The following is a 22795-nucleotide window of genomic DNA, read 5'->3' as shown; positions in this document are numbered from 1 at the left end:
ATCTGTCTGGATCAGAATCTATTACAGCTTTTTCTGAAAAGGACCCAATTTTTTTCAGGAGCTATTTCATAATTCATAAATATAAAGAAAAATCATTCACTACATTCCAATCTCGTTTATAAATGTTGTTATTACATTCAAGCCCTTTTTCCATAATGAATATAACCTAGCTATCCCTCTATTCAGATGGCTGCTATGTTAAAAAATCTCTTACCTGGAGTTGAGTATGAAACTAAAGGGCTGGTTCAGTACTCGGGTATAATTTTTCTTTTTAGCTTTTCCACACTCATGCATTCAAAGCATTAAATTATTTCTGGAGAGCATGTGCTTATAGAGAGCTTGCATTTATATAGCACCATGATTGTGGAGTGTTTCAAGTCTCTAAAGTTCTGTGCCACCAGTCGATTTTTTTTTTATTGCAATCATTTTTGATCTCTGGGCAAACATAGGTGATTTGTATAACATGTTACATACTACCTAAACTAAAATGAATGACGAGGTGATAGGTGTTTGAGTCTGTTGTTTCAGGAGAAATGTTAATGAACAGACAAAGAAGTTTCCAATAATTGGGCAGGCTTGGGCTTGCTTCAGCACCGATTGATAATGCAATGGCGATGTTGTCTCGGTGTCTCCGTCCCATCCCCACACCTCCCCTCCCCATGTGAATAACTTTTGCATACAGTAAGCATCAACTGTACCAGTTGATTATTTAGTAGAACAGGTTAACCTGCACATCTTAAAATGGTGGCACATTATGACTGGAGAGGTATTGATTATTGTATAGAAAGTGAATATGACCTATGAAACTGTTTGGAATAGCACAACATGGAAGAAAGGTTTTTGGACCAGTGCTAGAGACCATAGTTGAGGAATAGAATGTAGGAGAGATACAATGTGTCAGTTTTTGTTGGTTGGCTTGATGATGGGGATGGCAGAGAGTGTATACCCTCCAGCTACCCAGTCAAAAAGCAATGGGAGCTAATAGTTGTGAAAATCAATGTCAGGAATCAAGCTCTGAGAATGTAGATGTAATGCTGCAAGAAATGGTAATCTTGCATAACTGGCCAAGGTCAGTGAATGCATTTTAAATGGCGTTTCCTCCTAGCTGTACCTTCAGGGCTTGTTCAAGTGCCACTTGCCCACCCTTGATCACTAGTCGCACACTGACCAGCAATTTCTATCAGTTAGCCTGTACACCTAAGGACTCGTGCTTTATATCACCTTTCAAGTTGAAGCCTTACATCTACATATCCCAAGTATTGCCACTTACATAATAAATCAGTACATCAGCCAAGTAGATTTTCAGCATTTACAGCCCACTTCTTCCTCATCTCCCACACATTTCAGATTTGCAAGTTGCAGATGATGCAAGAATAAACCTCTCTCTTTCACCACTCATCCTTCCTACAATACAACATTATCCTGAAGATTTTTCTTTAAGATAGGCAGAGGTCAGATAGTGAAAGTACACCAACAAGAAAAACGATAAATGCACAGCACTGACACTTGATTTCACCCACCAGCTCAGGTACTGATATTATTTGTAATTTAAAGCTTAGAATAGATATGGGATCTGCCTGTAGTGAGATGCTGACATGAGTGGCTTTTGCTACATCAAGAAGGAAGGATAAAAATGGTCACTTAAATGGCCTGCCATAGAGGACTTCGATGAGCACTTGAATGAGGCTAGGCAAAAGTGAGAACTGCAGATGCTGGCTATCAGAGTCTAAATTAGAGTGGTGCTGGAAAAGCACAGGTCAGGCAGCATCTGAGGAGCAGGAAATATAATCAGGAAAAAAGCCTGATGAAGGGTTTTTGCCCGAAAACGTCGATTTTCCTGCTTCTTAGATGCTGCCTGACCTGCTGTGCTTTTCCAGCACCAGTCTAATCTAGACTTGAATGAGGCTGTCAGCAGAGCTTAGCTGACAGGTTGTACACAAATGTTTGGTGCATTAGAGGTCTGCCAGAAAGTCTGTGTTCAACATCTAGGAACATAGAGCAATCAAACACTAACTTTTCACAGGATTTTTCATAGAACTTGGAGATAATTCTTTTCATAGTCGAAGTGGTGGTAGGCTCTGCTTGTATAGGCCACTATGATTAGAGATCTGATGCCCAATGTCACAGACATCACTGCATCATAAGCAACAGCTACCCAATGTTGGACTGCTACAGTGGAAGATCAGCTTCCTGTGCAAACTTCGGCTCAAACTCATTGTAATGGATTATGTCAGATAAAAGGTGATTTCAGGATGTTATAGCAGTCTCAACAGTTTGTCCTCCAACAGATTACAACATGGATGCTCTGACCTGTCGGAGAGGCAATGTTTCCATTAAGCATGAACCTGTTGTTCTCCCTCAGGAGGGCAGCCCTGTCCTGTCAATCCACAATGCCCTTACTGATGCCATCCAACCAGATTTCCGCAATCAGTACAACAGTGGCATAGTTTGCAGCCAGGACTCTGAGTATGACCTCCAAGGATACCTGCTGTCTCCTTTGCTGAAAGTCAGCAGCCGTCCATCTGCTGCAATACTGCCCCTGGATATAGTGTTACAAAGGAGCAATAGAACAGGCAAAGGAATATTGAAGACAGGCACTAAGTGAATACACAAGGGTATTAATTTATATAGGGTAAAAACAATAACTGCAGATGCTGGAAACCAGATTCTGGATCAGTGGTGCTGGAAGAGCACAGCAATTCAGGCAGCATCCGACGAGCAGCAAAATCGACGTTTTGGGCAAAAGCCCTTCATCAGGAATTCCTGATGAAGGGCTTTTGCCCGAAACGTCGATTTCGCTGCTCGTTGGATGCTGCCTGAATTGCTGTGCCCTTCCAGCACCACTGATCCTGATATTAATTTATATATGCAATATTGCATGATTTTATTTTAAATTTGTTTGGAATCTCGTGTTGGTTTTTTTTTGTATTGCAACCAAATATTACCTCCCCCTGCTGTCATGGTCCTTCACAGTTTATTGTTTGGAATTGTTGATGAATAGGAAATTGAGGTTGTGATTGCTAGCATTGTATTTGGATGAGTTCTTTAGACAGCCCAAACAGGCATTAAGTTGACTCCTCATTCCTCTTTCTTCCACCTCCTGATGCTGTTAGGTTGCTTGCAATGTAGCTTCGTGGCAAAACTGTTACTTCATGATAGTAAGCAGACCATCATAGATCTTAACACATGCTGCTTAGTACATCAGGGTCTCCAGAAGGATCCAGACATCAGAACTATTATTTCAGGACCCATTGATCAGCTAGTTCTGTGTGATGGCTTTCATAATGTGTATGCAGCACTTGTGCATTTGGTTTGTGGGTAGCACTCATCAAGCACATCCTCGGCAGATAACCCCGTGACCAGGAGCCTTGCTTTTATTTACCTTTGTGGTTCAAATGGAGCTGGAGTAGACCACTATAGTCTGAAGAAAGGACATTGACTTTTATGATTCATTACCTATGGTCACAGCAGCTAGAAGTTGAAATAGTGGAATCCCTTTAATTTCTGGTGTTGGGCAGAGTTGTTCCACAGTGTCCGCAATGTGTTGTGCATGTCATTATTTATGTTCTGTGCCATTAGGAACTCTTCAATTCTAGCAAACCTGCATGCTGGCTGGTCTCTGGTAAGAGGGAATGAAATATAGTTGACAGCACTGGACAAATAAATGCCCTCTACTTCCAGCAGGTTAGCCTGTTCTGCTTGCCTCTGCTCATTCTCCAAGTAATGTTGTATTCCACGGGAAATGTTTTCCAGTACATCCATGTGTGGGATAAACAGGTTGTTCAAAGGTTTAGATGACCACTTTTAGCACTACACTTTCCCATCGATAGTTATTTCAAACCGCAAATGCAATCAACCAGAAAATTACCTACAAATAGTTGAACTCTTTAAATAGGGTTGGTAAGGAATGTGTTTGTCCTGCTGCTGAACCCACCTTTAACTGTGTGAGATTAAGAGACAACATTGATTACAGCATTGAATTCAAAATGACACCACAGATATCAAATCAGTGTTGAATGCTGATGGATGTCATAATATCTGTTTTGTATGCCGCTGGTGGATGTTTACTCTGCAGCAATATGACTCCTGTGTGATTTGTCCCACATATCTCTGCTTTCTTGAGCCCTAAGGGATTTCACAGTGGGGGAAAATAAGGGTGACTTGTATTTATAATCCTCATTTCATGATCCTTAAATACTGCTTGATGTATATTCGTTGTTGTGATGTAGGAAATATGGCAGCTAATATGCTCATAGCAAGCTCCCACAAACTGTAATGGGTTAATAACCAGATTATCTATTTTTCTAAACTTGGTTAATGATAAATATTTATCAGTAGGATAGCTTCCTTATTCATTTTAGGAAACTCACTGAATTAAAATCCAAGTACTCTACGTCAGTAAATATTTCTTGTGACCTAAACACTCCCAGATTTGTTTTATTGTGTATGAGATATTGCAGTTGGGTGTGTTGCAAGAATATAGTAAATATTCAGCATCCAAAATGTGATCCAGATATAGAACAGTGTCAGAGGCTAATTCACTAACTAATTTTTCAGATTGTCACAGGTTTCTTCCAGTCAATATCAAAGCTCAGAATTATTTCAGGATTGTTTTTAGTTAGTAGTCATTAGATGAACTCTGCAAAAACAAATTGAAAAGAAATGTTATTGGATTTGTTGCACCCGGCTGATCTGAGCTGATCCAATACATGCCCTGATGTTTGTAGAGCTCTTTGTTGGCATTTGAGCTGTTTCATCAGGTGGACAGCAGTTTTTAAGTTTTTCGATTAGATGAAGCTTTACTAGCCAGCCGGTGATAGAGGAAAGTAAAATTTATAACCAACAGAAAATTTCCAACATTTTTTCTTTCTTTCTCTGCCTACTTCAACTACATGAAATTAAAGAAAATATTTTGATGGGAATATTCTTAATAAAGTAATGTTTCCTCTTGAAATCCAATTCGGGTTTATGTAAAGAATTAAAGCCTACAGATTGGTGCTGTTGGTAATCATTAAGTATGGAAGTAAGGGTATTTTCAAATGCTGATAGTTCTGATCATTAATTGAGAAATTGTTCAAATTGATTATTTTACGAATGTATGGAAATGTTATAATTTTAATCTTAGAATGTTGCTCATGACTCTTAGTAGATTGATCATTACAGAAACATGACTATCATAGTTGAGCACCTTTAACCAGAAGGAAACGCTGATGACCATGAAACTGTTGTTGATCACTGGAAAAGCCTATCTGAATTCACTGATGTCCTCAGGGAAGTAATTCTGCCATCTTTGCCTGGTCTGGCCTGCATGTGACTCTGGACCACAACAATGTGGTTGACTGCCCTCTGGGCAATTAGGGATGGGCAATAAATAATTGCCAAGCCAGAGATGCACATGTCCTTTGAGTGAATTGAAAAGAAATGCTGAGGAACTATATGCGCATACCTAGAAAAATCTTCTAGGAAAGCCAATTAGTAAATGCTTAACTATGACTTAATTGTAAAAGTTCCAAAATTTGTATGCTTCTAATCTTTTTGCTCCTGAAACTTCGACACGATCCCACTCTGTTCTGAATCAAGTACATTGAGCTCCTACTCAGCCTCCAAAAATGCATTAGAAGCTAATGTACCCTCTGCAAGGACAAAAGTAATGTAATGCTGATAAATAAGCAAAGTTTCTTATTAATTGCCATTGAATATATTATACCCGAGATCAATTAAAGAACATAAATGGGAGCAAGAGTAGACTATTCAGCACTTTGAGTCTAACCACTATTCAGTTAGATCATGGCTGATCATCTACTGCAGCATTGCTTTCTTGCACTACTTCTGTTTCGTTTAATGTTTTTAACATACAAAAATATATCAACATCAGTCTTGAAGATTTTCAATGACTGGACCTCCACAGATCTCTGGTACAAGAATTCCAAATATTCACCACCTTCTTGTGGGGAAAAAAAATCCTCATTTCATTTTGAAATGGTCTTCTCCTTACTGTGAGATTATCCCCTGGTTCTCGTCATCTCCACCAGGGGAAAGAGTCATACAGCAAGGAAACAGACCCTTCAGTCCAACTCATCCATGCTGACTAGGTTTCCTAAACTAAACTAAACTAGTCCTGTTTGCCTGCTTTTGACCCACATCCCTCTAGACCTTTCCTATTCATGTACCTGTCCAAATGTCTTTTAAATGTTGTAATTATAATTTCTCTAGCAGTTAATTCCATATGCACCTTACTCTCTGTGGAAAAGGTTGCCCCTCATGTCCCTTTTTAAGATCTTTGCCCTCTCATCTTTAAACCTATACCCTCTAATTTTGGACTCCCCTACCCTAGAGAAAATAATTTGGCTATTTACCTTATCTTTGCCTCATTATTCCAGCAATCTACCTTGTTGGTCCCTGCAGGAATTTTGTATGTTTTGATTAGAAGATCAAGAGGTAATCTCAACTCCAAAGAATGTAGACCAGTCTGTCTAGTTTTTTCCTCTTTGGATAACCCGACAATCCCAGGAATTGAGTCATGAACCATTGTTGTACTCTTTTTATTCATTCACAGGATGAGGGCGTTGCTGGCAAGGCCAGCATTTATTGCGCATCCCTAATTGCCTAGAGATTAGTTAAGAATTAACTACATTGCTGTGGATCTGGATTCATATGTAGGCCGACCAAGTAAGGCTGGTAGATTTCTTCCCGAAAGGACATTAGTGAATCAGATGGGTTTTTCCAACAATTGATGGAAATGTGTTGCTGGAAAAGCGCAGCAGGTCAGGCAGCATCTAGGGAACAGGAGAATCGACGTTTCGGGCATTAGCCCTTCTTCAGGAATGAGGAAAGTTGGTCCAGCAGGCTAAGATAAAAGATAGGGAGGAGGGACTTGGGGGAGGGGTGTCGGAAATGTGATAGGTGGAAAGAGGTCAAGGTGAGGGTGATAGGTCAGACTGGGGTGGGGGCGGAGAGGTCGGGAAGAAGATTGCAGGTTAGGAAGGCGGTGCTGAATTTGATGGATTTGACTGAGACAGGCTGGGGGGAGGGGAAATGAGGAAACTGGTGAAATCCGAGTTCATCCCTTGTGGTTGGAGGGTTCCTAGCCGGAAGATGAGGCGTTCTTCCTCCAACCGTCGTTTCGCTGTGGTCTGACGATGGAGGAGTCCAAAGACCTGCATATCCTTGGTGGAGTGGGAGGGGGAATTGAAATGTTGAGCTACAGGGTGGTTGGGTTGGTTGGTCCGGGTGTCCCAGAGGTGTTCCCTGAAACGCTCCGCAAGTAGGCGGCCCGTCTCCCCAATATAGAGGAGGCCACATCGGGTGCAAAGGATGCAATAGATGATATGTGTGGAGGTACAGGTGAATCTGTGGCGGATATGGAAGTTTCCTTTGGGGCCTTGGAGGGAGGTGAGGGGGGAGGTGTGGGCGCAAGTCTTGCACCTCCTGCGGTTGCAGGGGAAGGTGCCGGGAGTGGAGGTTGGGTTGGTGGGGGGTGTGGATCTGACGAGGGAGTCACGGAGGGAGTGGTCTTTACGGAATGCTGATAGGGGAGGGGAGGGAAATATATCCTTGGTGGTGGGGTCCGTTTTCCAACAATTGACAATGGACTCATGCTCATCACTAGATTCTTAATTCCAGACATTTATTGATTTCAAAGTTCGTCATCTGCCATGACAGGATCTGAACCCAGGACCCCAGAATGTTATCTGGGTCTCTGGATTAACAGTCCAGCAATGATACCACAAGGCCATCGCTTTCCCTTGTATACCTTGTCCTTAAAAATGTAGAGATTGGGTTATATAGTTTAAATTGAAGATAGATTTGAGATGATATGAGAAAACTTATGCATACAATCAGATCAGTATTGCCTTATATTGTTTTGTGTTATAAACTGATGCAATAGCTGCTTTTCTATCTCAAGATTTCTACCAATAGCATCAATTCTGTCTTGAGCATCACCTGGGATGGTTTAGGAGTCCCAATATAGCAAGGTAATCTCTGTTGCATTTGCACTAGAAGAAGACAATGGGCTGAGGAAGTGCACAATTCATTAGTCTTGTTTTCTCTGGGTTCTAACTAACCTCCAATCACCAGTGGTTATCAATCATCCAGTGAGCATGGCTGAGCTAGTGCAGAGATTGTTGGCTTAACAATGAGTGTATGTTGTAGAATTAGCACGCTTCAGTGCCTCCGATTTGGTGGTCATGTCACAAGAGATGCTGAGAATATGTTGGAATAGTAAACGTGAAAACCTTTCAGCCTTTTCCCCTGACTAGTGATAGGTTATCCGGGTCTCACCTTGCTGCACACACTTTCCATGACCTTAAACATAATAGGTTGAGTCAGTTGCGCCTACTTAGGATATTTGACAGTGTAGATGCAGAAATGTTGTTTCCCATTCTGTGAGAGTCCAGTTCTAAAAGGCATACCTTCAGAATAAGGGGCCACCCATTTATGATGGATGAGCAATTTCTCCTTCGGAGGTAGTGAATTTTTGGAATTCCTTACTGCAGAGGGCTGCTGAGGCTATTTCATTAAATATATTCAAAGCTGGGATAGATATTTAATTAATAAGGGAATCAAGGGGCAAGGCAAGAAAGTGGAGTTGAAGACTCAGATTAGCTATGACCTCATTGAACGGTGACACAGACTCAGAGCTGAATGGCCTGCTTCTGCTCCAATACCCTTACAGCCTTGTGGATGCAGCTGTTGAAATGTATGCTGAATTCAGCATCACATGACTGATGGCGTTATTTTCACCAGTATAGATATGTGAAGCTGGCAACAAACTCCAGAGGTCACATTGTCATAGAGTAATATGGTAATGTTCTTGGTCGTGACATTTGCCTTCCTGTTGGTGATGGTCAAACCAAACTGTTCTCCAAATTGAAAGAGTCTGTCCATTTGTCATGAAGATGTTCCTTGGTATGGAATTCTAGCATGGTGTTGTCACACTATAAAATGATAAACCAACTATAAAAGGCTATTTGCATTTCAAACTAACAGTAATAAGCTTTATTGTAAATGTGCTGTCTATAGTCAAGTTTGTGATTGATGGGTAAAAAGTAGAATTTGCTGATGTGTGTTTAGTTCTGAAGGACAAGTTAATTATATTGATTCACTTTATAATGCTGAACTAAAAGGTTGTTTGACTTAATTATAATCATCATGGACTGCAGCAAATGTTCACGTTTTTTTTCTTCAGATTTTTTTATTGAGTATTAATTACTTGAAGTGCAGAGATGATGAAATTAGTAGGTGGAAGTAGAAAGGAATAGTACCCATAGGTTTATCTCATGAAACTTTTTGGGAAGTTTGGAAGGTTGATTTGGGGGAAATAAAGATTATTTAAAACATTTTTTAAAAATGCATTTCTGCGCCAGCTGGCTATCCTGCTACAAGTAAAACCATCATTGCTAGGTGCAACCATTTTGTATTTCCTAAAAATAAAACATTAGAATCAACTAAGTTCAATACATTTCTAGTATTATTATATGCAACTGCCAGCTAAGACTTGAAATTTTAATTATGTAAAAACAAAAAGTTGTTTGGTCTTGGAGAGCTTGAGTTTGCTGAAAACAGACGTCTTGTGGAATCCTTTCATCCTGTACTCATCAAGACGATACACAAAAATACCAAATTCAGGGGAAAACCAGCATTTACACTGTGAGAGGAGCAAATTAATGGATTGGCAAGTGGACTCTTGATGAGCAGAGGTATTGCAATGGAGAATGCACCAATTAATAAAAGTTAACAGTTCTCTACCAGGTTTTGTTTAAATTTTAAATGTGACCGGTTGCTTGGGAGTTATCTACAGGCCCCCAAACAGTAGAATGGATGTAGGGTGTAAGTTGAATAAGGAGCTGAAATTGGCCTGTCGCAAAGATGTTACTACAGTTGTTATGTGGGATTTCAACATGCAGATAGACTGGAAGAATCAGGATCGTATTGGACTTCAAGAAAGAGACTTTGTGGTGTGCCTCCGAGATGGATTCTTAGAACAGCTGGTGCTGGAGCCTACCAGGGAGAAGGAAATTCTGGATCTGGTATTGTGCAACGAACCAGAATTAATCAGGGACCTCGAAGTGAGAGCCATTAGGAGGTAGTGACCATAATACAATAAGCTTCAATCTGCAATTTGAAAGGGAGAGGGTAGAATCGGTAGTGACAATATTTCAGTTGAATAAAGGGAACTATGGAGCTATGAGGGAGGAGCTGGCCAAAGTTCAATGGTGCAATACCTTAGCAGGGGTGACAGTGGAGGAACAATGGCAGATATTTCTGGGTATAATGCAGAAGATATAGGATCAGTTCATTCCAAAAAGGAAGAAAGATCCTATGAGGAGGCAGGGTGGCCATGGCTGACGAGGGAAGTTAAGAAACATATAAAGTCAAAAGAGAAAATGTATGACATAGCAAAGATAAGTGGGAAAACGGAGGGAGTGGGAAGCTTTTAAAGAACAGAGGATTATTAAGAAGGAAATACGCAGAGAAAAAATTAGGTACGATGGTAAACTGGCCAAAAATATAAAGGAGGATAGTAAAAGCTTTTTTAGGTATGTGAAAGGCAAAAAAATGGCCCTTGAAGACAGAAACAGGGGAATATATTACGGGGAACAAAGAAATGGCAGAAGAGTTAGATTGGTACTTCGGATCTGTGTTCACTGGGGAGGACACAAGCAATCTCCCAGAGGTAACAGTGGCTGAAGGACCTGAACTGAAGGGAATTTATATTTGCCAGGAATTGGTGTTGGAGAGACTGTTAGGTCTGAAGGTTGATAAGTCCCCGGGGCCTGATGTTCTACACCCCAGGGTACTGAAGGAGGTGGCTCTAGAAATCATGGATGCGTTGGTGATTATTTTCCAGAGTTCGATAGATTCAGGATCAGTTCCTGCGGATTGGAGGGTGGCTAATGTTGTATCACTTTTTAAGAAAGGAGTGAGAGAGAAAGCAGGAAATTATAGACCAGTTAGTCTGACCTCAGTGGTGGGAAAGATGCTGGAGTCAATTATAAAGGATAAAATTACGACACATCTGGATAGCAGTAACAGGGTAGGTCAGAGTCAGCATGGATTTATGAAGGGGAAATCATGCTTGACTAATCTTCTGGAATTTTTGATAATGTAACTCTGAAGGTGGACAAGGGAGATCCAGTGGATGTAGTGTACCTGGACTTTCAGAAAGCCTTTGATAAAGTCCCACATAGGAGGTTAGTGAGCAAAATTAGGGTGCATGGTATTGGGGGCAAAGTACTGACTTGGATTGAAAATTGGTTGGCTGACAGGAAACAAAGAGTAGTGATAAACAGCTCCCTTTCGGAATGGCAGGCGGTGACCAGTGGGGTACCGCAGTGATCAGTGCTGGGACCGCAGCTTTTTACACTGTATATTAATGATATAGAAAATGGTATTAATAGTAACATTAGCAAATTTGCTGATGATACAAAGCTGGGTGGCAGGGTGAAATATGAGGAGGATGTTAGGAGATTACAGGATGACCTGGACAGTTTAGGTGAGTGGACAGATGCCTGGCAGATGCAGTTTAATGTGGATAAATGTATGGTTATCCACTTTGGTGGCAAGAACAGGAAGGCAGATTACTACCTAAATGGAGTCAAGTTAGGTAAAGGGGAAGTACAAAGAGATCTGGGTGTTCTTGTACATCAGTCAATGAAGGCAAGCATGCAGGTGCAGCAGGTAGTGAAGAAAGGTAATAGCATGCTGGCCTTCATAACAAGAGGGATTGAGTATAGAAGCAAAGAGGTTCTTCTGCAGCTATACAGGGCCCTGGTGAGACCGCACCTGGAATATTGTGTGCAGTTCTGGTCTCCAAATTTGAGGAAAGACATTCTGGCTATTGTGGGAGTGCAGCGTAGGTTCACAAGGTCAATTCCTGGAATGGCGGGACTATCTTATGTTGAAAGATTGGAGCGACTGAGCTTGTATACCCTTGAGTTTAGAAGACTGAAAGGGGATCTGATTGAGACATTTAAAATTATTAAAGGATTGGACACTCTGGAGGCAGGAAACATGTTTCCGCTGATAGCTGAATCCCGAACCAGAGGACACAGCTTAAAACTAAGGGGTAGGCCATTAGATGAGGAGAAACTTCTTCACCCAGAGAGTGGTGGGAGTGTGGAATGCTCTGCCCCAGAGGGCAGTGGAGTCCATTCTCTGGATTCGTTTCGGAAAGAGTTGGATAGAGCTCTCAAGGATTGTGGAATCAAGGGTTATGGAGATAAGGCAGGAACAGGATACTGATTGAGGATGATCAGCCATGATCATAATGAATGGTGGTGCAGGCTCGAAGGGCAGGATGGCCTACTCCTGCACCTATTGTCTATTGCTCAAGGCATTGCTTTGACCAATGATCAAATGTATAGCTATCATTGATTTTGTTGAGTTGAAATAAGTGCAATACTTGCAGTTGATCTTTCTATCTACATATTTTTGACATAGAGTCACACAGCAAAGAAACACACCCTTCGGTCCAACCAGTTCATGCTGAACATAATCCCAAACTAAATGAGTCCCACCTGCCCGATCCTGGACCATATTCCTCCAAACCTTTCCTTTTCATGTCTTTTAAATGTCTTTTGAACGTAATTGTATCCGTATAAGTCACTTCCTCAGGAATTTCATTTCACACATGACCCACCCTCATGTCTTTTAAAATCTTTCTCTTCTTGTCTTTAAAAATGTGCTCCTGGTCTTGTAATTCCCCATCTTAGGGAAAAGGCAACTACCATCAACTCTCCATCTATACCATTCATTTTGTTATAAACCTCAATCAGGTCGCCTCTTAACTTTTTACACTCTAGTGAAAAAAGTCCCAGCTTATCCAGCCTTTTTTTAGAACTCAAACCTTCCATACCTGGCAACATCCTGGTCATGCAGTTCTGAACCCTCTCCAATTTGACAATATCCTCCCTATAGCTGGGCAACCAGAACTGGACACAGTGTTCCAGAAGAGGCCTCACCAATGTCCTGTGCAACCTCAACATAATATCCCAACTCCTATACTCAAAAGGACTGAGCAATGAAGGCAAGCTTTTTTAACTACTGCCTGTATGTGATGCATATTTCAAAGAATTATTTACCTGCACCCCTTGGCCCCTCTATTCTACAATACTACCCAACTATTAATTGTATAAGCCTACCCTTGTTAGTTGTACCAAATTGCAATACCTCGCATTTGTTTAGATTGAACTCCATCTGCCATTTTTCAACCCTTTGACCCATTTGATAAAGATCCCTTTGTAATCTTCAAAAACCTTCATTGTCTAATATGTTACCAATTTTGATGTCATCCACAAACTTACTAACCATGCCTTCTATATTATCATCCAAATCATTGATAAAGTGATAAACAAAAGAGGACTGAGAACCAATCCCTGTTGAACACCGCAGGTCACAGGCCTCAGTCCGAAAAGCAACCCCCCAACCATTACTGAGTCCTGCTGTTAAGCCAATTATGTATCAAATTGGCAAGCTCACCCCAAATCTCATGTGGCCTAACTTTACTAATTAGTCTACCATCCAGAACCTTGTCAAAGGCTTTACTAAAACCCAAATAAACAACATCTAATGCTCTGCCATCATCAAGCTTTCTAGGAATTTCCTCAAAAATCCAAGGATAATCCAAATCAGATTTGTGAGACACAAATTTCCTTGCATAAAGCCTTGCTGACTATCCCTAATCAATTTTTGCCTCTCTAAATGTCCATAAATCCTAACTTTTATCATCACCCCTAACAATTTATCCACAACCGAAGTCAGACGCTTAGTTCCCTGGTTTCTCCTTACAACCTTTCTGAAACAAAGGTACAACATTAGCTACCCTCCAGTCATTAGGCACCTCACCCATAGTTATAGATGATGCTAACATTTCTGCAAGGGATCTCGTAATTCCCCCCCTTACTTCACACAATGTTTTGGAATACATTAGATCAGGTCCTGGAGATTTATCCACCTTTATATTCTCTAAGACCACCAAATGTCCTGTTCTGTAATTGAACTGTTTTTAAAAACATCAAGGTTTATTTCTCTGCATTCTCTAGACTTCATTTCTTTGTTCAACAGGAAAAACTGACGCAAAACATTCATTTAGTAGCTCTCCCATCTCCTGGGATTCAATACAAAGACCACCACCTCGATCTTTAAGAGGCTCAATCTTCTCTCCAATTGCCCTCTTGCTCTTAATGTATTTGTTGAATCTCTTTGGATTATCCTTAACCCTATCTGCCAATGTTATCTCATATCTCCTCTTTGCCTTCCTGATTGCTCTCAACAATGCCCCTACACTCTTTGTATTGATTAAGAGAATCAATTGAACCAAGTTTCTTTATCTAAAATAGGATTCTCTCTTATTCATTATTCCTTCATCTTACCAGCCTTACCCTTCACTCTAACAGGAACGAAATGCCTCTGAGCTCTTGTCATCTCACTCTTGTATACCTCCCACTTGTCAAATTTCCTTTTATCTGCAAACCGTCTATGCTGATCAACTTTTTAAAGTTCTTGTCTCATACTGTTAAAATTTACCTTACTCCAATTAAAAACTTTAACTTTTATGGAAGGCATATCTTTTTCCATAATCTTTTTAAAATTAATAGAATTATCCTTGCTAGACCGAAAGTGATCCCCCACTTTTATTTCAGTCACCTGCCCTGCCTTATTGCCCAAAAGAAGGTCTAATTTCGCTCCTTCTCTAGTAGGAGTATCCATATATTGATGAAATTGTTTTGAACATATTAGACAAATCCTTCACCATCCAAACCTTTAACACTATGGTAGCCCCAGTCAATGTTTGGAAAATTAAAACCCCTCCATTATTACAACCTTATTATGCTTACATATATCTGCAATCTTGCTGCATATTTGTTTTTAAATTTCTCTCTTACTATTGGGCCTATAGTACAATCTCATCAAAGTGATATTTCCTTTCTCGCTTGTAACTTCTACCGATATATTTTCACTGGACGATTTTTCAGAAATTTCTTCCCTGGTTCCAGCAGTAATGTATTCCTTAATCAAAAACACCAACGCCCCCTCCTTTTTGTAAAGTTTGTGAAGGTTTGTAGCTCAGGTTGAGGTTTAGGGTGTAGGTTTGCTCGCTGAGCTATAGGTTTTATATCCAGACGTTTCATTACCTGGCTAGGTAACATCAGTGGCGACCTCCAAGTGAAGTGAAGCTGTTGTCTCCTGCTTTCTATTTATATCTTTCTCCTGGATGGGGTTCCTGGGGTTTGTGGTGATGTCATTTCCTGTTCATTTTCTGAGGGGTTGATAGATGGCATCTAGATCTATGTGTTTGTTTATGGGGTTCAACTCTTGAGCCATTGATTTATCTCCTTTAACCTTTTTAACCTTTTGTTCCTTCCCTCATTTGAGTTTGGCATTGGAAGTAAACCAGAAATTATTACTTTGAAGGTTTTATTTTTAAATGTTCCACCTAACCTCTTCAATTCATTCTCTACTGCTTTAATCTTTGTAGGCGGTATGTTTGCTATATATGAATGCATAGTTAAAGGCAAGAATTTCCTTACATGCGTTAATAAGCTGCATCCTTTGTTTGAAATGGAACAATCAAATCTGTCCCTTTCTTTGATAGAGTCATAGAGATGTACAGCATGGAAACAGACCCTTCAGTCCAACCCATCCATGCCGACCAGATATCCCAACCCAATCTAGTCCCACCTGCCAGCATCCGGCCCATATCCCTCCAAACCCTTCCTATTCATATACCTATCCAAATGAGTCTTAAATGTTGCAATTGTACCAGCCTCCACCACTTCCTCTGGCAGTTCATTCCATACACGTACCACCCTCTGTATGAAAAAGTTGCCCCTTAGGTCTCTTTTATATCTTGCCCCTCTCACCCTAAACCTATGCCCTCTAGTTCTGGACTCCCCGACTCCAGGAAAAAGACTTTGCCTATTTACCCTATCCATGCCCGTCATAATTTTGCAAACCTCTATAAGGTCACCCCTCAGCCTCCGACACTCCAGGGAAAACAGCCCCAGCCTGTTCACCCTCTCCATATAGCTCAAATCCTCCAACCCTGGCAACATGACCTAGATGAGAAAGTGGCATGGATTTCTGTCTACTCTGAACCTAACTTCATTGGTCCTTATAGATGTTAGAATTCCTATATTTCCATGTGCTGTATGATTGGCCTTATCAGCAACTTTGTAAATAGAACATTAGCCATTTATTCCATGTGCAAGCCTGGTGCCAAAATAAGCTGCGTCAGAGTTATCTTACATGATAATGGCCACCCTAATCAATTCCATTTTTCAGATCAAATTTCAGACATTAATGATTGGACATCAGTTTTGGTCTCAAAGAGCCCAGTCTACTCCTTGTTACCCTGCAGAATAAGTTATCTCAAATATTTAAACAGCAGATGAAGCTAGCTGTTTTATGCTGCAGCTCTGCAGTAACAACACAATTGGTTCACTACAAACAGAAGGTTATCAAAGCCAAATGATCTACCTGTAATGACTAATGTGGTATATGAATTTTGGGACCAGTGCAATGTCATGTTTGTAGGCTGTACATTCTAAAGACTGATATATCATTTATCGAATCGCACATTCCTTTGGCTGTTCGCAGCAAACAAAGATATTGTCAACAACTGGCCCAGACTTACAAAACTCGCAATACAGTGGCCAAGATTAGATCTGATTCTGTAATTGGACAACGTTTGCTGGATAATTTGTGTGGGCAAACAATTGTACTGACAACTAATTTTGAATGGTCAGCAAGGCTTGTAGTGCGGTGCAATTGGATGCACTAGAACCTACGGATATTAATGTGCAGGGCCCTGTTTTCGCGGACAGAGTTTTGTAACGATCGTTGCCTTTTAGGAAAGCAAGATAGGAACAGGATGGAATGTATAAAGAAAATAAATTACAGTTACAAATCATTTTCAAAATCTGCTATTTTGTCATGAGTTAATGCCTGCTGCTTGAAACTAATGTTAAAATTCCTTTGACTCAAGAAATATTTCTGCACTAAATGCTGGTAATAATAGACACCTTTTTCCTCAGCAACTTGATTTCAGAATATCTTCAAAATCTGTTGTTATTGTATTCTATAACATAATTCCACTCTAACATTTAACAGTAGAAATTTTAGAACAGTAGAAATTCAGTTTTGCAATTACAATAAATAATACTGAACCTAATTTAGATATTCAGTATGCTAATTGTAAGGGTGTAGTGACTGCCTTGCAGTATAAAATGAATTGCTTTTTCATGAAATACAACTATAATGCTTGAAATTCTTTATTTTCCTAAAATGTCAACAGCATATTCACTTATTGGGATTCAATTCCATTGGTACCGTTTGACTTCTGATATACTAATTATAAAATTAATGTGTAAGAGTGTGGGAAAAAGCAGGTACTTGGTAATGATGCTCATTTAATGAGACAGTGTAGGAATGATGGGCTGAATGACCTCCTCCTATGCCATGAGCAGATCATGGCATGTAATATTGGCCATTTATCCACATGAGCGAAACAGTGTGTATCATCACGTGTTCAGTCTTGTGTACGTCATGCTGATTCCTGCTCCTGTCCTCATGTTTCCACACACCACAACCTGCCAGCAGGTGTCATGATCACAAAAGACACTTATGTTCTTATTTTCCTGTGCTTAAATCTACGATTCTCAGGTCAATTTACAGTATCTGTATTGACAGAGTGTAGAGCTTGAAATTCATAATTTGTATGGCTAATGGCTTTAATCTGAAGGTAATCACAATGTTTAATTCAAATGCAAATACTTTACCTCCCAGAGGATTTTTTTTTTTAAAAAAGGCCTTGTGCATTGTTAATCTAGCCAAATTTTTCTAGCTTCTGTGATGTGTTTTAGATATGATGAAATTAAAGGCCTGCATTTATCTTAATAGAATGTACACCTGGGGAGTGAGCAAACCAAAGGTTAGTATGACTGCAAAGTTGCTCTTTTTTGGTTTCTCCCTCCTCTTGGAAATTGTTTTCAGTTGTTATAGAAAAATAGTTATTGATTATTAACTTTGAAGTAAAAATCAACTTGACAGTTTGTTTGTTTGTTTTGATTTACTTCAGGTAGATTGTTGTAACTTTACAACACAAGACCATAAGCCATAAAATTTCAAAGCAGAATTAAGCCATTTGGCCCATTGAGTCTGCCTTACCATTCTATTGTGGCTGATATGTTTATAAGCAATTTGAACAACTTGAATCTTACTTAGTCATATTGCTTCAATAATATGATGCAATATTGACCAGAAAGTGGGTTAAATGCATCATATTTTAAAGGTGGTGTTTGCAGTTTTATAAGACTTTAGTATTCTGGAACAATGCTGGATGGAAAACTCTGGTTATTTAACATGACAAAAGTCTGACATTTTGCCCCAATTTGTTTCAATAAGTTAGACTAATTTTCTGTTTTTTGTATTTTCTGTGAATAAATTTGCCTAAACTAGTTGCTATTATATCTGTGCTGCTCTTTTTGTGCATTTATTATTTATTGAAGGTGATTAGTTGCAAGTCTGTATAGATAAAAGCTGATCCGAAACAGCATTCGGATTGTAAAGAGATGGTAATTTATGAATGATGTTAATTGCCAAAAACGAGTACCACAGGGTTTAGAACATAAATGGAATTCTATCTATTAAGTCTATTCGAATTTCAAATGTGTGTTTTTCTTCAGTGATATAGAATGCAGGGATAAATATGACATTTAGTTTGAAGCTAGTAGATAGCTGCAAGGATCAATGCTGTGGAATCAGCTCTCTACAATTTATAATGATTTAGATCGAGAGTAACGAATCCAGGTTTAAAGGTAAAATGAAGCTAGGTGTGAATTTAACTTGGAAGGAGGGGCACAGAGAAGCTGCAAAGAGATACAGATGAGTAAAGTGGGTGGGCAAGAAAGCAACAGATAAGTATGATGGTGGGGAAATAAAAGGTTATTTTCTTTTGTAGTAAAGATAAGAGAATGTTTTTGAGCTTTGTCAGTTGTTATTTTTTAGAGATCCTTGAGAATGTCTGCACAAGAAATGCAGTTAGAATTCATGTATGACAAGCATTTAGGAAGTCAAATGACATGAATGTCTAGCTCATATTTAATGTTAAAATTTTAAAAGCTGTTTTTAATTTTAGGAAGATTAATGTTGTAAGGTAAGTAAAATGTTGGACTTTAAAGATTGGCAGAACCTAAACAAATGGCAGTTCCAAAAGTGATCTATGTTTGTTTAATAAAGTCAGATTAGGAAAGATAAAACTAGAAACACTTAGCGAGCGTAGGTAAAGAACTGGAGATTTAACATCTTTGGTATGGACAAGAAAAGTATATTTGAAAGATGGTTTTGTTTTAGGAATAGGCGCTATATTATTTGCAAAGCATTCGGTGAACTCAGTTATAAACCCATTTGCTAACCCAGTTCAAAGAAGGAATTTTAAATGAGGAATACTTAGACTGATTTGTTTTGTGGACATCTCAATGTCGTGAAGATGGATGGAGCTTGGCGAAGATGTCTGGTTTCAATTTATTGGGACTATTTTTGCTAAGAGTTAGTAGCTTGGACCTTGTGTGAATTGTTGCTTACTGAGAGAAGGTAGCAAAGTAAATGATAGCTAGATAGACTGTGATATCCACAGTCAAGTAATGAAAACTTTACCTCTTTGGGATAGCTGGAGCTGAGTTGAAATTTCCAGATGACTATAGCATTCTTATAGGTGTACCCAGCGGAAGTAAATAATTTTTAAGATTTTTGTATTTTATGGTAGTGTGGTGGTAATGTTACTTGACTAGAGGTCCAGAAGAAATCTGCCATGATAACTGTTTGAATTTAAATTCTAGCAATAAATCTGGAATTAAAAAGTTAGTTTTAATAATGGTGACCATGAAATTGTCGCTAGTAGTTAGGGGGGAAAAGAAATCACACATTCGCTAATCTTTATTACAGAAGGAAATATGATATCCTTTCTGGTTAAGTCTACACATTACTTCATACCGAAAAGCAGTGTTGTCAATTCTGAAATGTGCTGAAATGGCCCAGCAAGCCACTTAATTCAGGGGCAGTTAGTTATGAATAACAGGTACTGCCTTTGTATGTGCCCATGTTCCATGAAAGAATGTTTAAAAAATCTTGTCAAAGGAAGAAATAAATCCAGGGCCATAATATATCATTGTAGGTTATATCTGATGAGTCGGAGCTGCATCTCTCCGAGATTGATGAATCCATGGAATTCTTTACTGCAGAGGTGGGTAGAGGTTGGGGCCATTCAGTATATTCATGACTGAGACAGATTTTTAACCTGAATCGGGAGCATGAGGAAAAGACAGTAAAGTGGAGTTGAGGATCATCAGATCAGCAATATTCCCATTGAATGATGGAGCAGGCATAACGGCCTACTCCTCCTCCTATGTTTTATGTTCTTCTGTTGTTAAGTTAATAGTGTGCTTGTCTTGTTTAATCTGATCTATGTACAGTAAAATTTGTTTTGTTTAAATAAAATGTGAAATCTTGTGGCATGGCTATATTGGTTAAAATAAGCTGTTCGGAATTCTCTTTAAATGTTTAGGGACTACAATGAGATTGTAATGGATGCCGTTTAGTGCAAAGGGACTAGAGTCATGCCTATAATTGTGTACGGCTTTGGATACTACAGCTGGTGTACTGAGGCAAGTTCTTGTCCCTTTCAGTAAAGAAGGATAAACTCACCTTTGAGACGGTACAGCAAAGTTACCATAGTATGATAATCTGCAATTTGAGAGGGAGAAGGGAGAATTGGAGTGTCAGTATTGCAGTTGAACAAAGGGAATTATGGAGCTATCAGGGAGGAGCTGGCCAAAATACAATGGTTCAATACCCTAGCAGGGATGGCTGTGGAACAACAATGGCAAGTATTTCTGGATATAATGCAGAAGGTGCAGGATTGGTTCATTTCAAAGGGGAGGAAAGATCCTAAGGGGAGGGAGGGGCGGCCGTGGCTGACGAGGGAAGTTAAAGATGAAAGAGAAGGCATATAACATAGCAAAGATGAGCAGGAAGCCGGAGGATTGGGAAACTTTGAAAGAGCAACAGAGGATAACGAAACAGGCAATAAATATATGGAGAAAAAAATGAGGTATGAAAGCAAACTGGCCAAAAATATAAAGGAGGATTGTAAAAGTTTTTTTAGGTATGTTAAAAGAAAAAAAAGGTTTAGACTAAAATCGGGCCTTTGAAGACAGAAACAGGTGAATTTATAATGGGGAACAAGGAAATGGCAGAAGAATTGAATAGTTTCTTTGGATCTGTCTTCATGGGAAGACACAAGCAATCTCCCAGATGTAACAGTGGCTGAAGGACCTAGGGTAATGGACGAACTGAAGGGAATTTATATTAGGCAGGAAACAGTGTGGATAGACTGTTAAGTCTGAAGGCTGGTAAGTCCCCAGGACCTGATGGTCTGCACCCCAGGGTACTTAAGGAGGTGGCTCTAGAAATCATGGGCGGCATTGGTAATCATTTTCCAATGTTCTGTAGATTCAGGATCAGTTCCTGTGGATTGGAGGGTGGCTAATGTCTCACTTTTCAAGAAAGGAGGGAGAGAGAAAACAGGGAATTATAGACCGGTTAGCCTGATGTCAGTGGGGAGAAAGATGCTGGAGTTGATTATAAAAGATGAAATTACAACTCAAATGAATAGCAGTAACAGGATAGGTCAGAGTCAGCATGGATTTGCGAAGGGGAAATTGTGCTTGACTAATCTTCTGGAATTTTTGAGAATGTAACTATGCAGATAGACAAGGGAGAGCCAGTGGATGTAGTGTACCTGGACTTTCAGAAAGCCTTTGATAAAGTTCCACATAGGAGATTAGTGAGCAAAATTAGGGCATATGATATTGGGGGCAAAATACTGATTTGGATTGAAAGTTGGCTGGTTGACAGGAAGCAAAGAGTAGTGATAAATGGGTCCCTTTCGGAAGGGCAGGTGGTGACCAGTGGGGGTACCACAAGGTTCGGTGCTGGGACTGCAGCTGTTTGCAATGTATATTAATGATATAGATGAAGGTATTAAAAGTAATATTAGCAAATTTGCTGATGACGCAAAGCTAAGTGGCAGAGTGAAATGTGAGGAGGATGTTATGAGAATACAGGGTGACTTGAACAGGCTAGGTGAGTGGACAGATGCATGGCAGATGCAGTTTAATGTGGATAACTGTGTGGTTATCCACTTTGGTGGAAGAACAGGAAGGCAGATTACTATCTAAATGGAGGAGAAAGTGAGGTCTGCAGATGCTGGAGATCAAAGTTGAAACTTTATTGCTGGAACAGCACAGCAGGTCAGGCAGCATCCAGGGAACAGGAGATTCGACGTTTCGGGCACAGGCCCTTCTTCAGGAATCCTGAAGAAGGGCCTGTGCCCGAAACGTCGAATCTCCTGTTCCCTGGATGCTGCCTGACCTGCTGTGCTGTTCCAGCAATAAAGTTTCAACTACTATCTAAATGGAGTCAGGTTAGGTAAAGGGGAAGTACAATGAGATTTAGGTATTCTTGTACATCAGTCAATGAAAGCAAGCATGCAGGTACAGCAGGCAGTGAAGAAATCTAATGGCATGCTGGCCTTCATAACAAGAGGAATTGAGTACTGAAGCAAAGAGATTGTTCTACAGCTGTACAGGGCCCTGGTGAGACCGCACCTGGAGTATTGTGTGCAGTTTTGGTCTCCAAATTTGAGGAAGGACATTCTGGTTATTGGGGGAGTGTAGTGTAGGTTCATGAGGTCAATTCCCAGAATGGCGGGACTATCATATGTTGAATGATT

At 39.9% G+C, this 22795-nt stretch overlaps 1 protein-coding gene across 8 annotated transcripts in view; it reads left to right on the top strand.

Moving 5' to 3' along the window:
* kcnab2a (potassium voltage-gated channel subfamily A regulatory beta subunit 2a) overlaps positions 1-22795 on the top strand; it is a 281823-nt gene that overhangs the window by 59268 nt on the left and 199760 nt on the right. The window lies entirely within an intron of this gene.

This window comes from Chiloscyllium plagiosum, unplaced genomic scaffold (genome assembly GCF_037043375.1).
Source record: "Chiloscyllium plagiosum isolate Xiang-an unplaced genomic scaffold, Cpla_swu_hap1 HiC_scaffold_37, whole genome shotgun sequence".
In the NCBI taxonomy this organism is placed as follows: domain Eukaryota; kingdom Metazoa; phylum Chordata; class Chondrichthyes; order Orectolobiformes; family Hemiscylliidae; genus Chiloscyllium; species Chiloscyllium plagiosum.
This window is presented reverse-complemented; position numbering and strand designations above follow the sequence as displayed.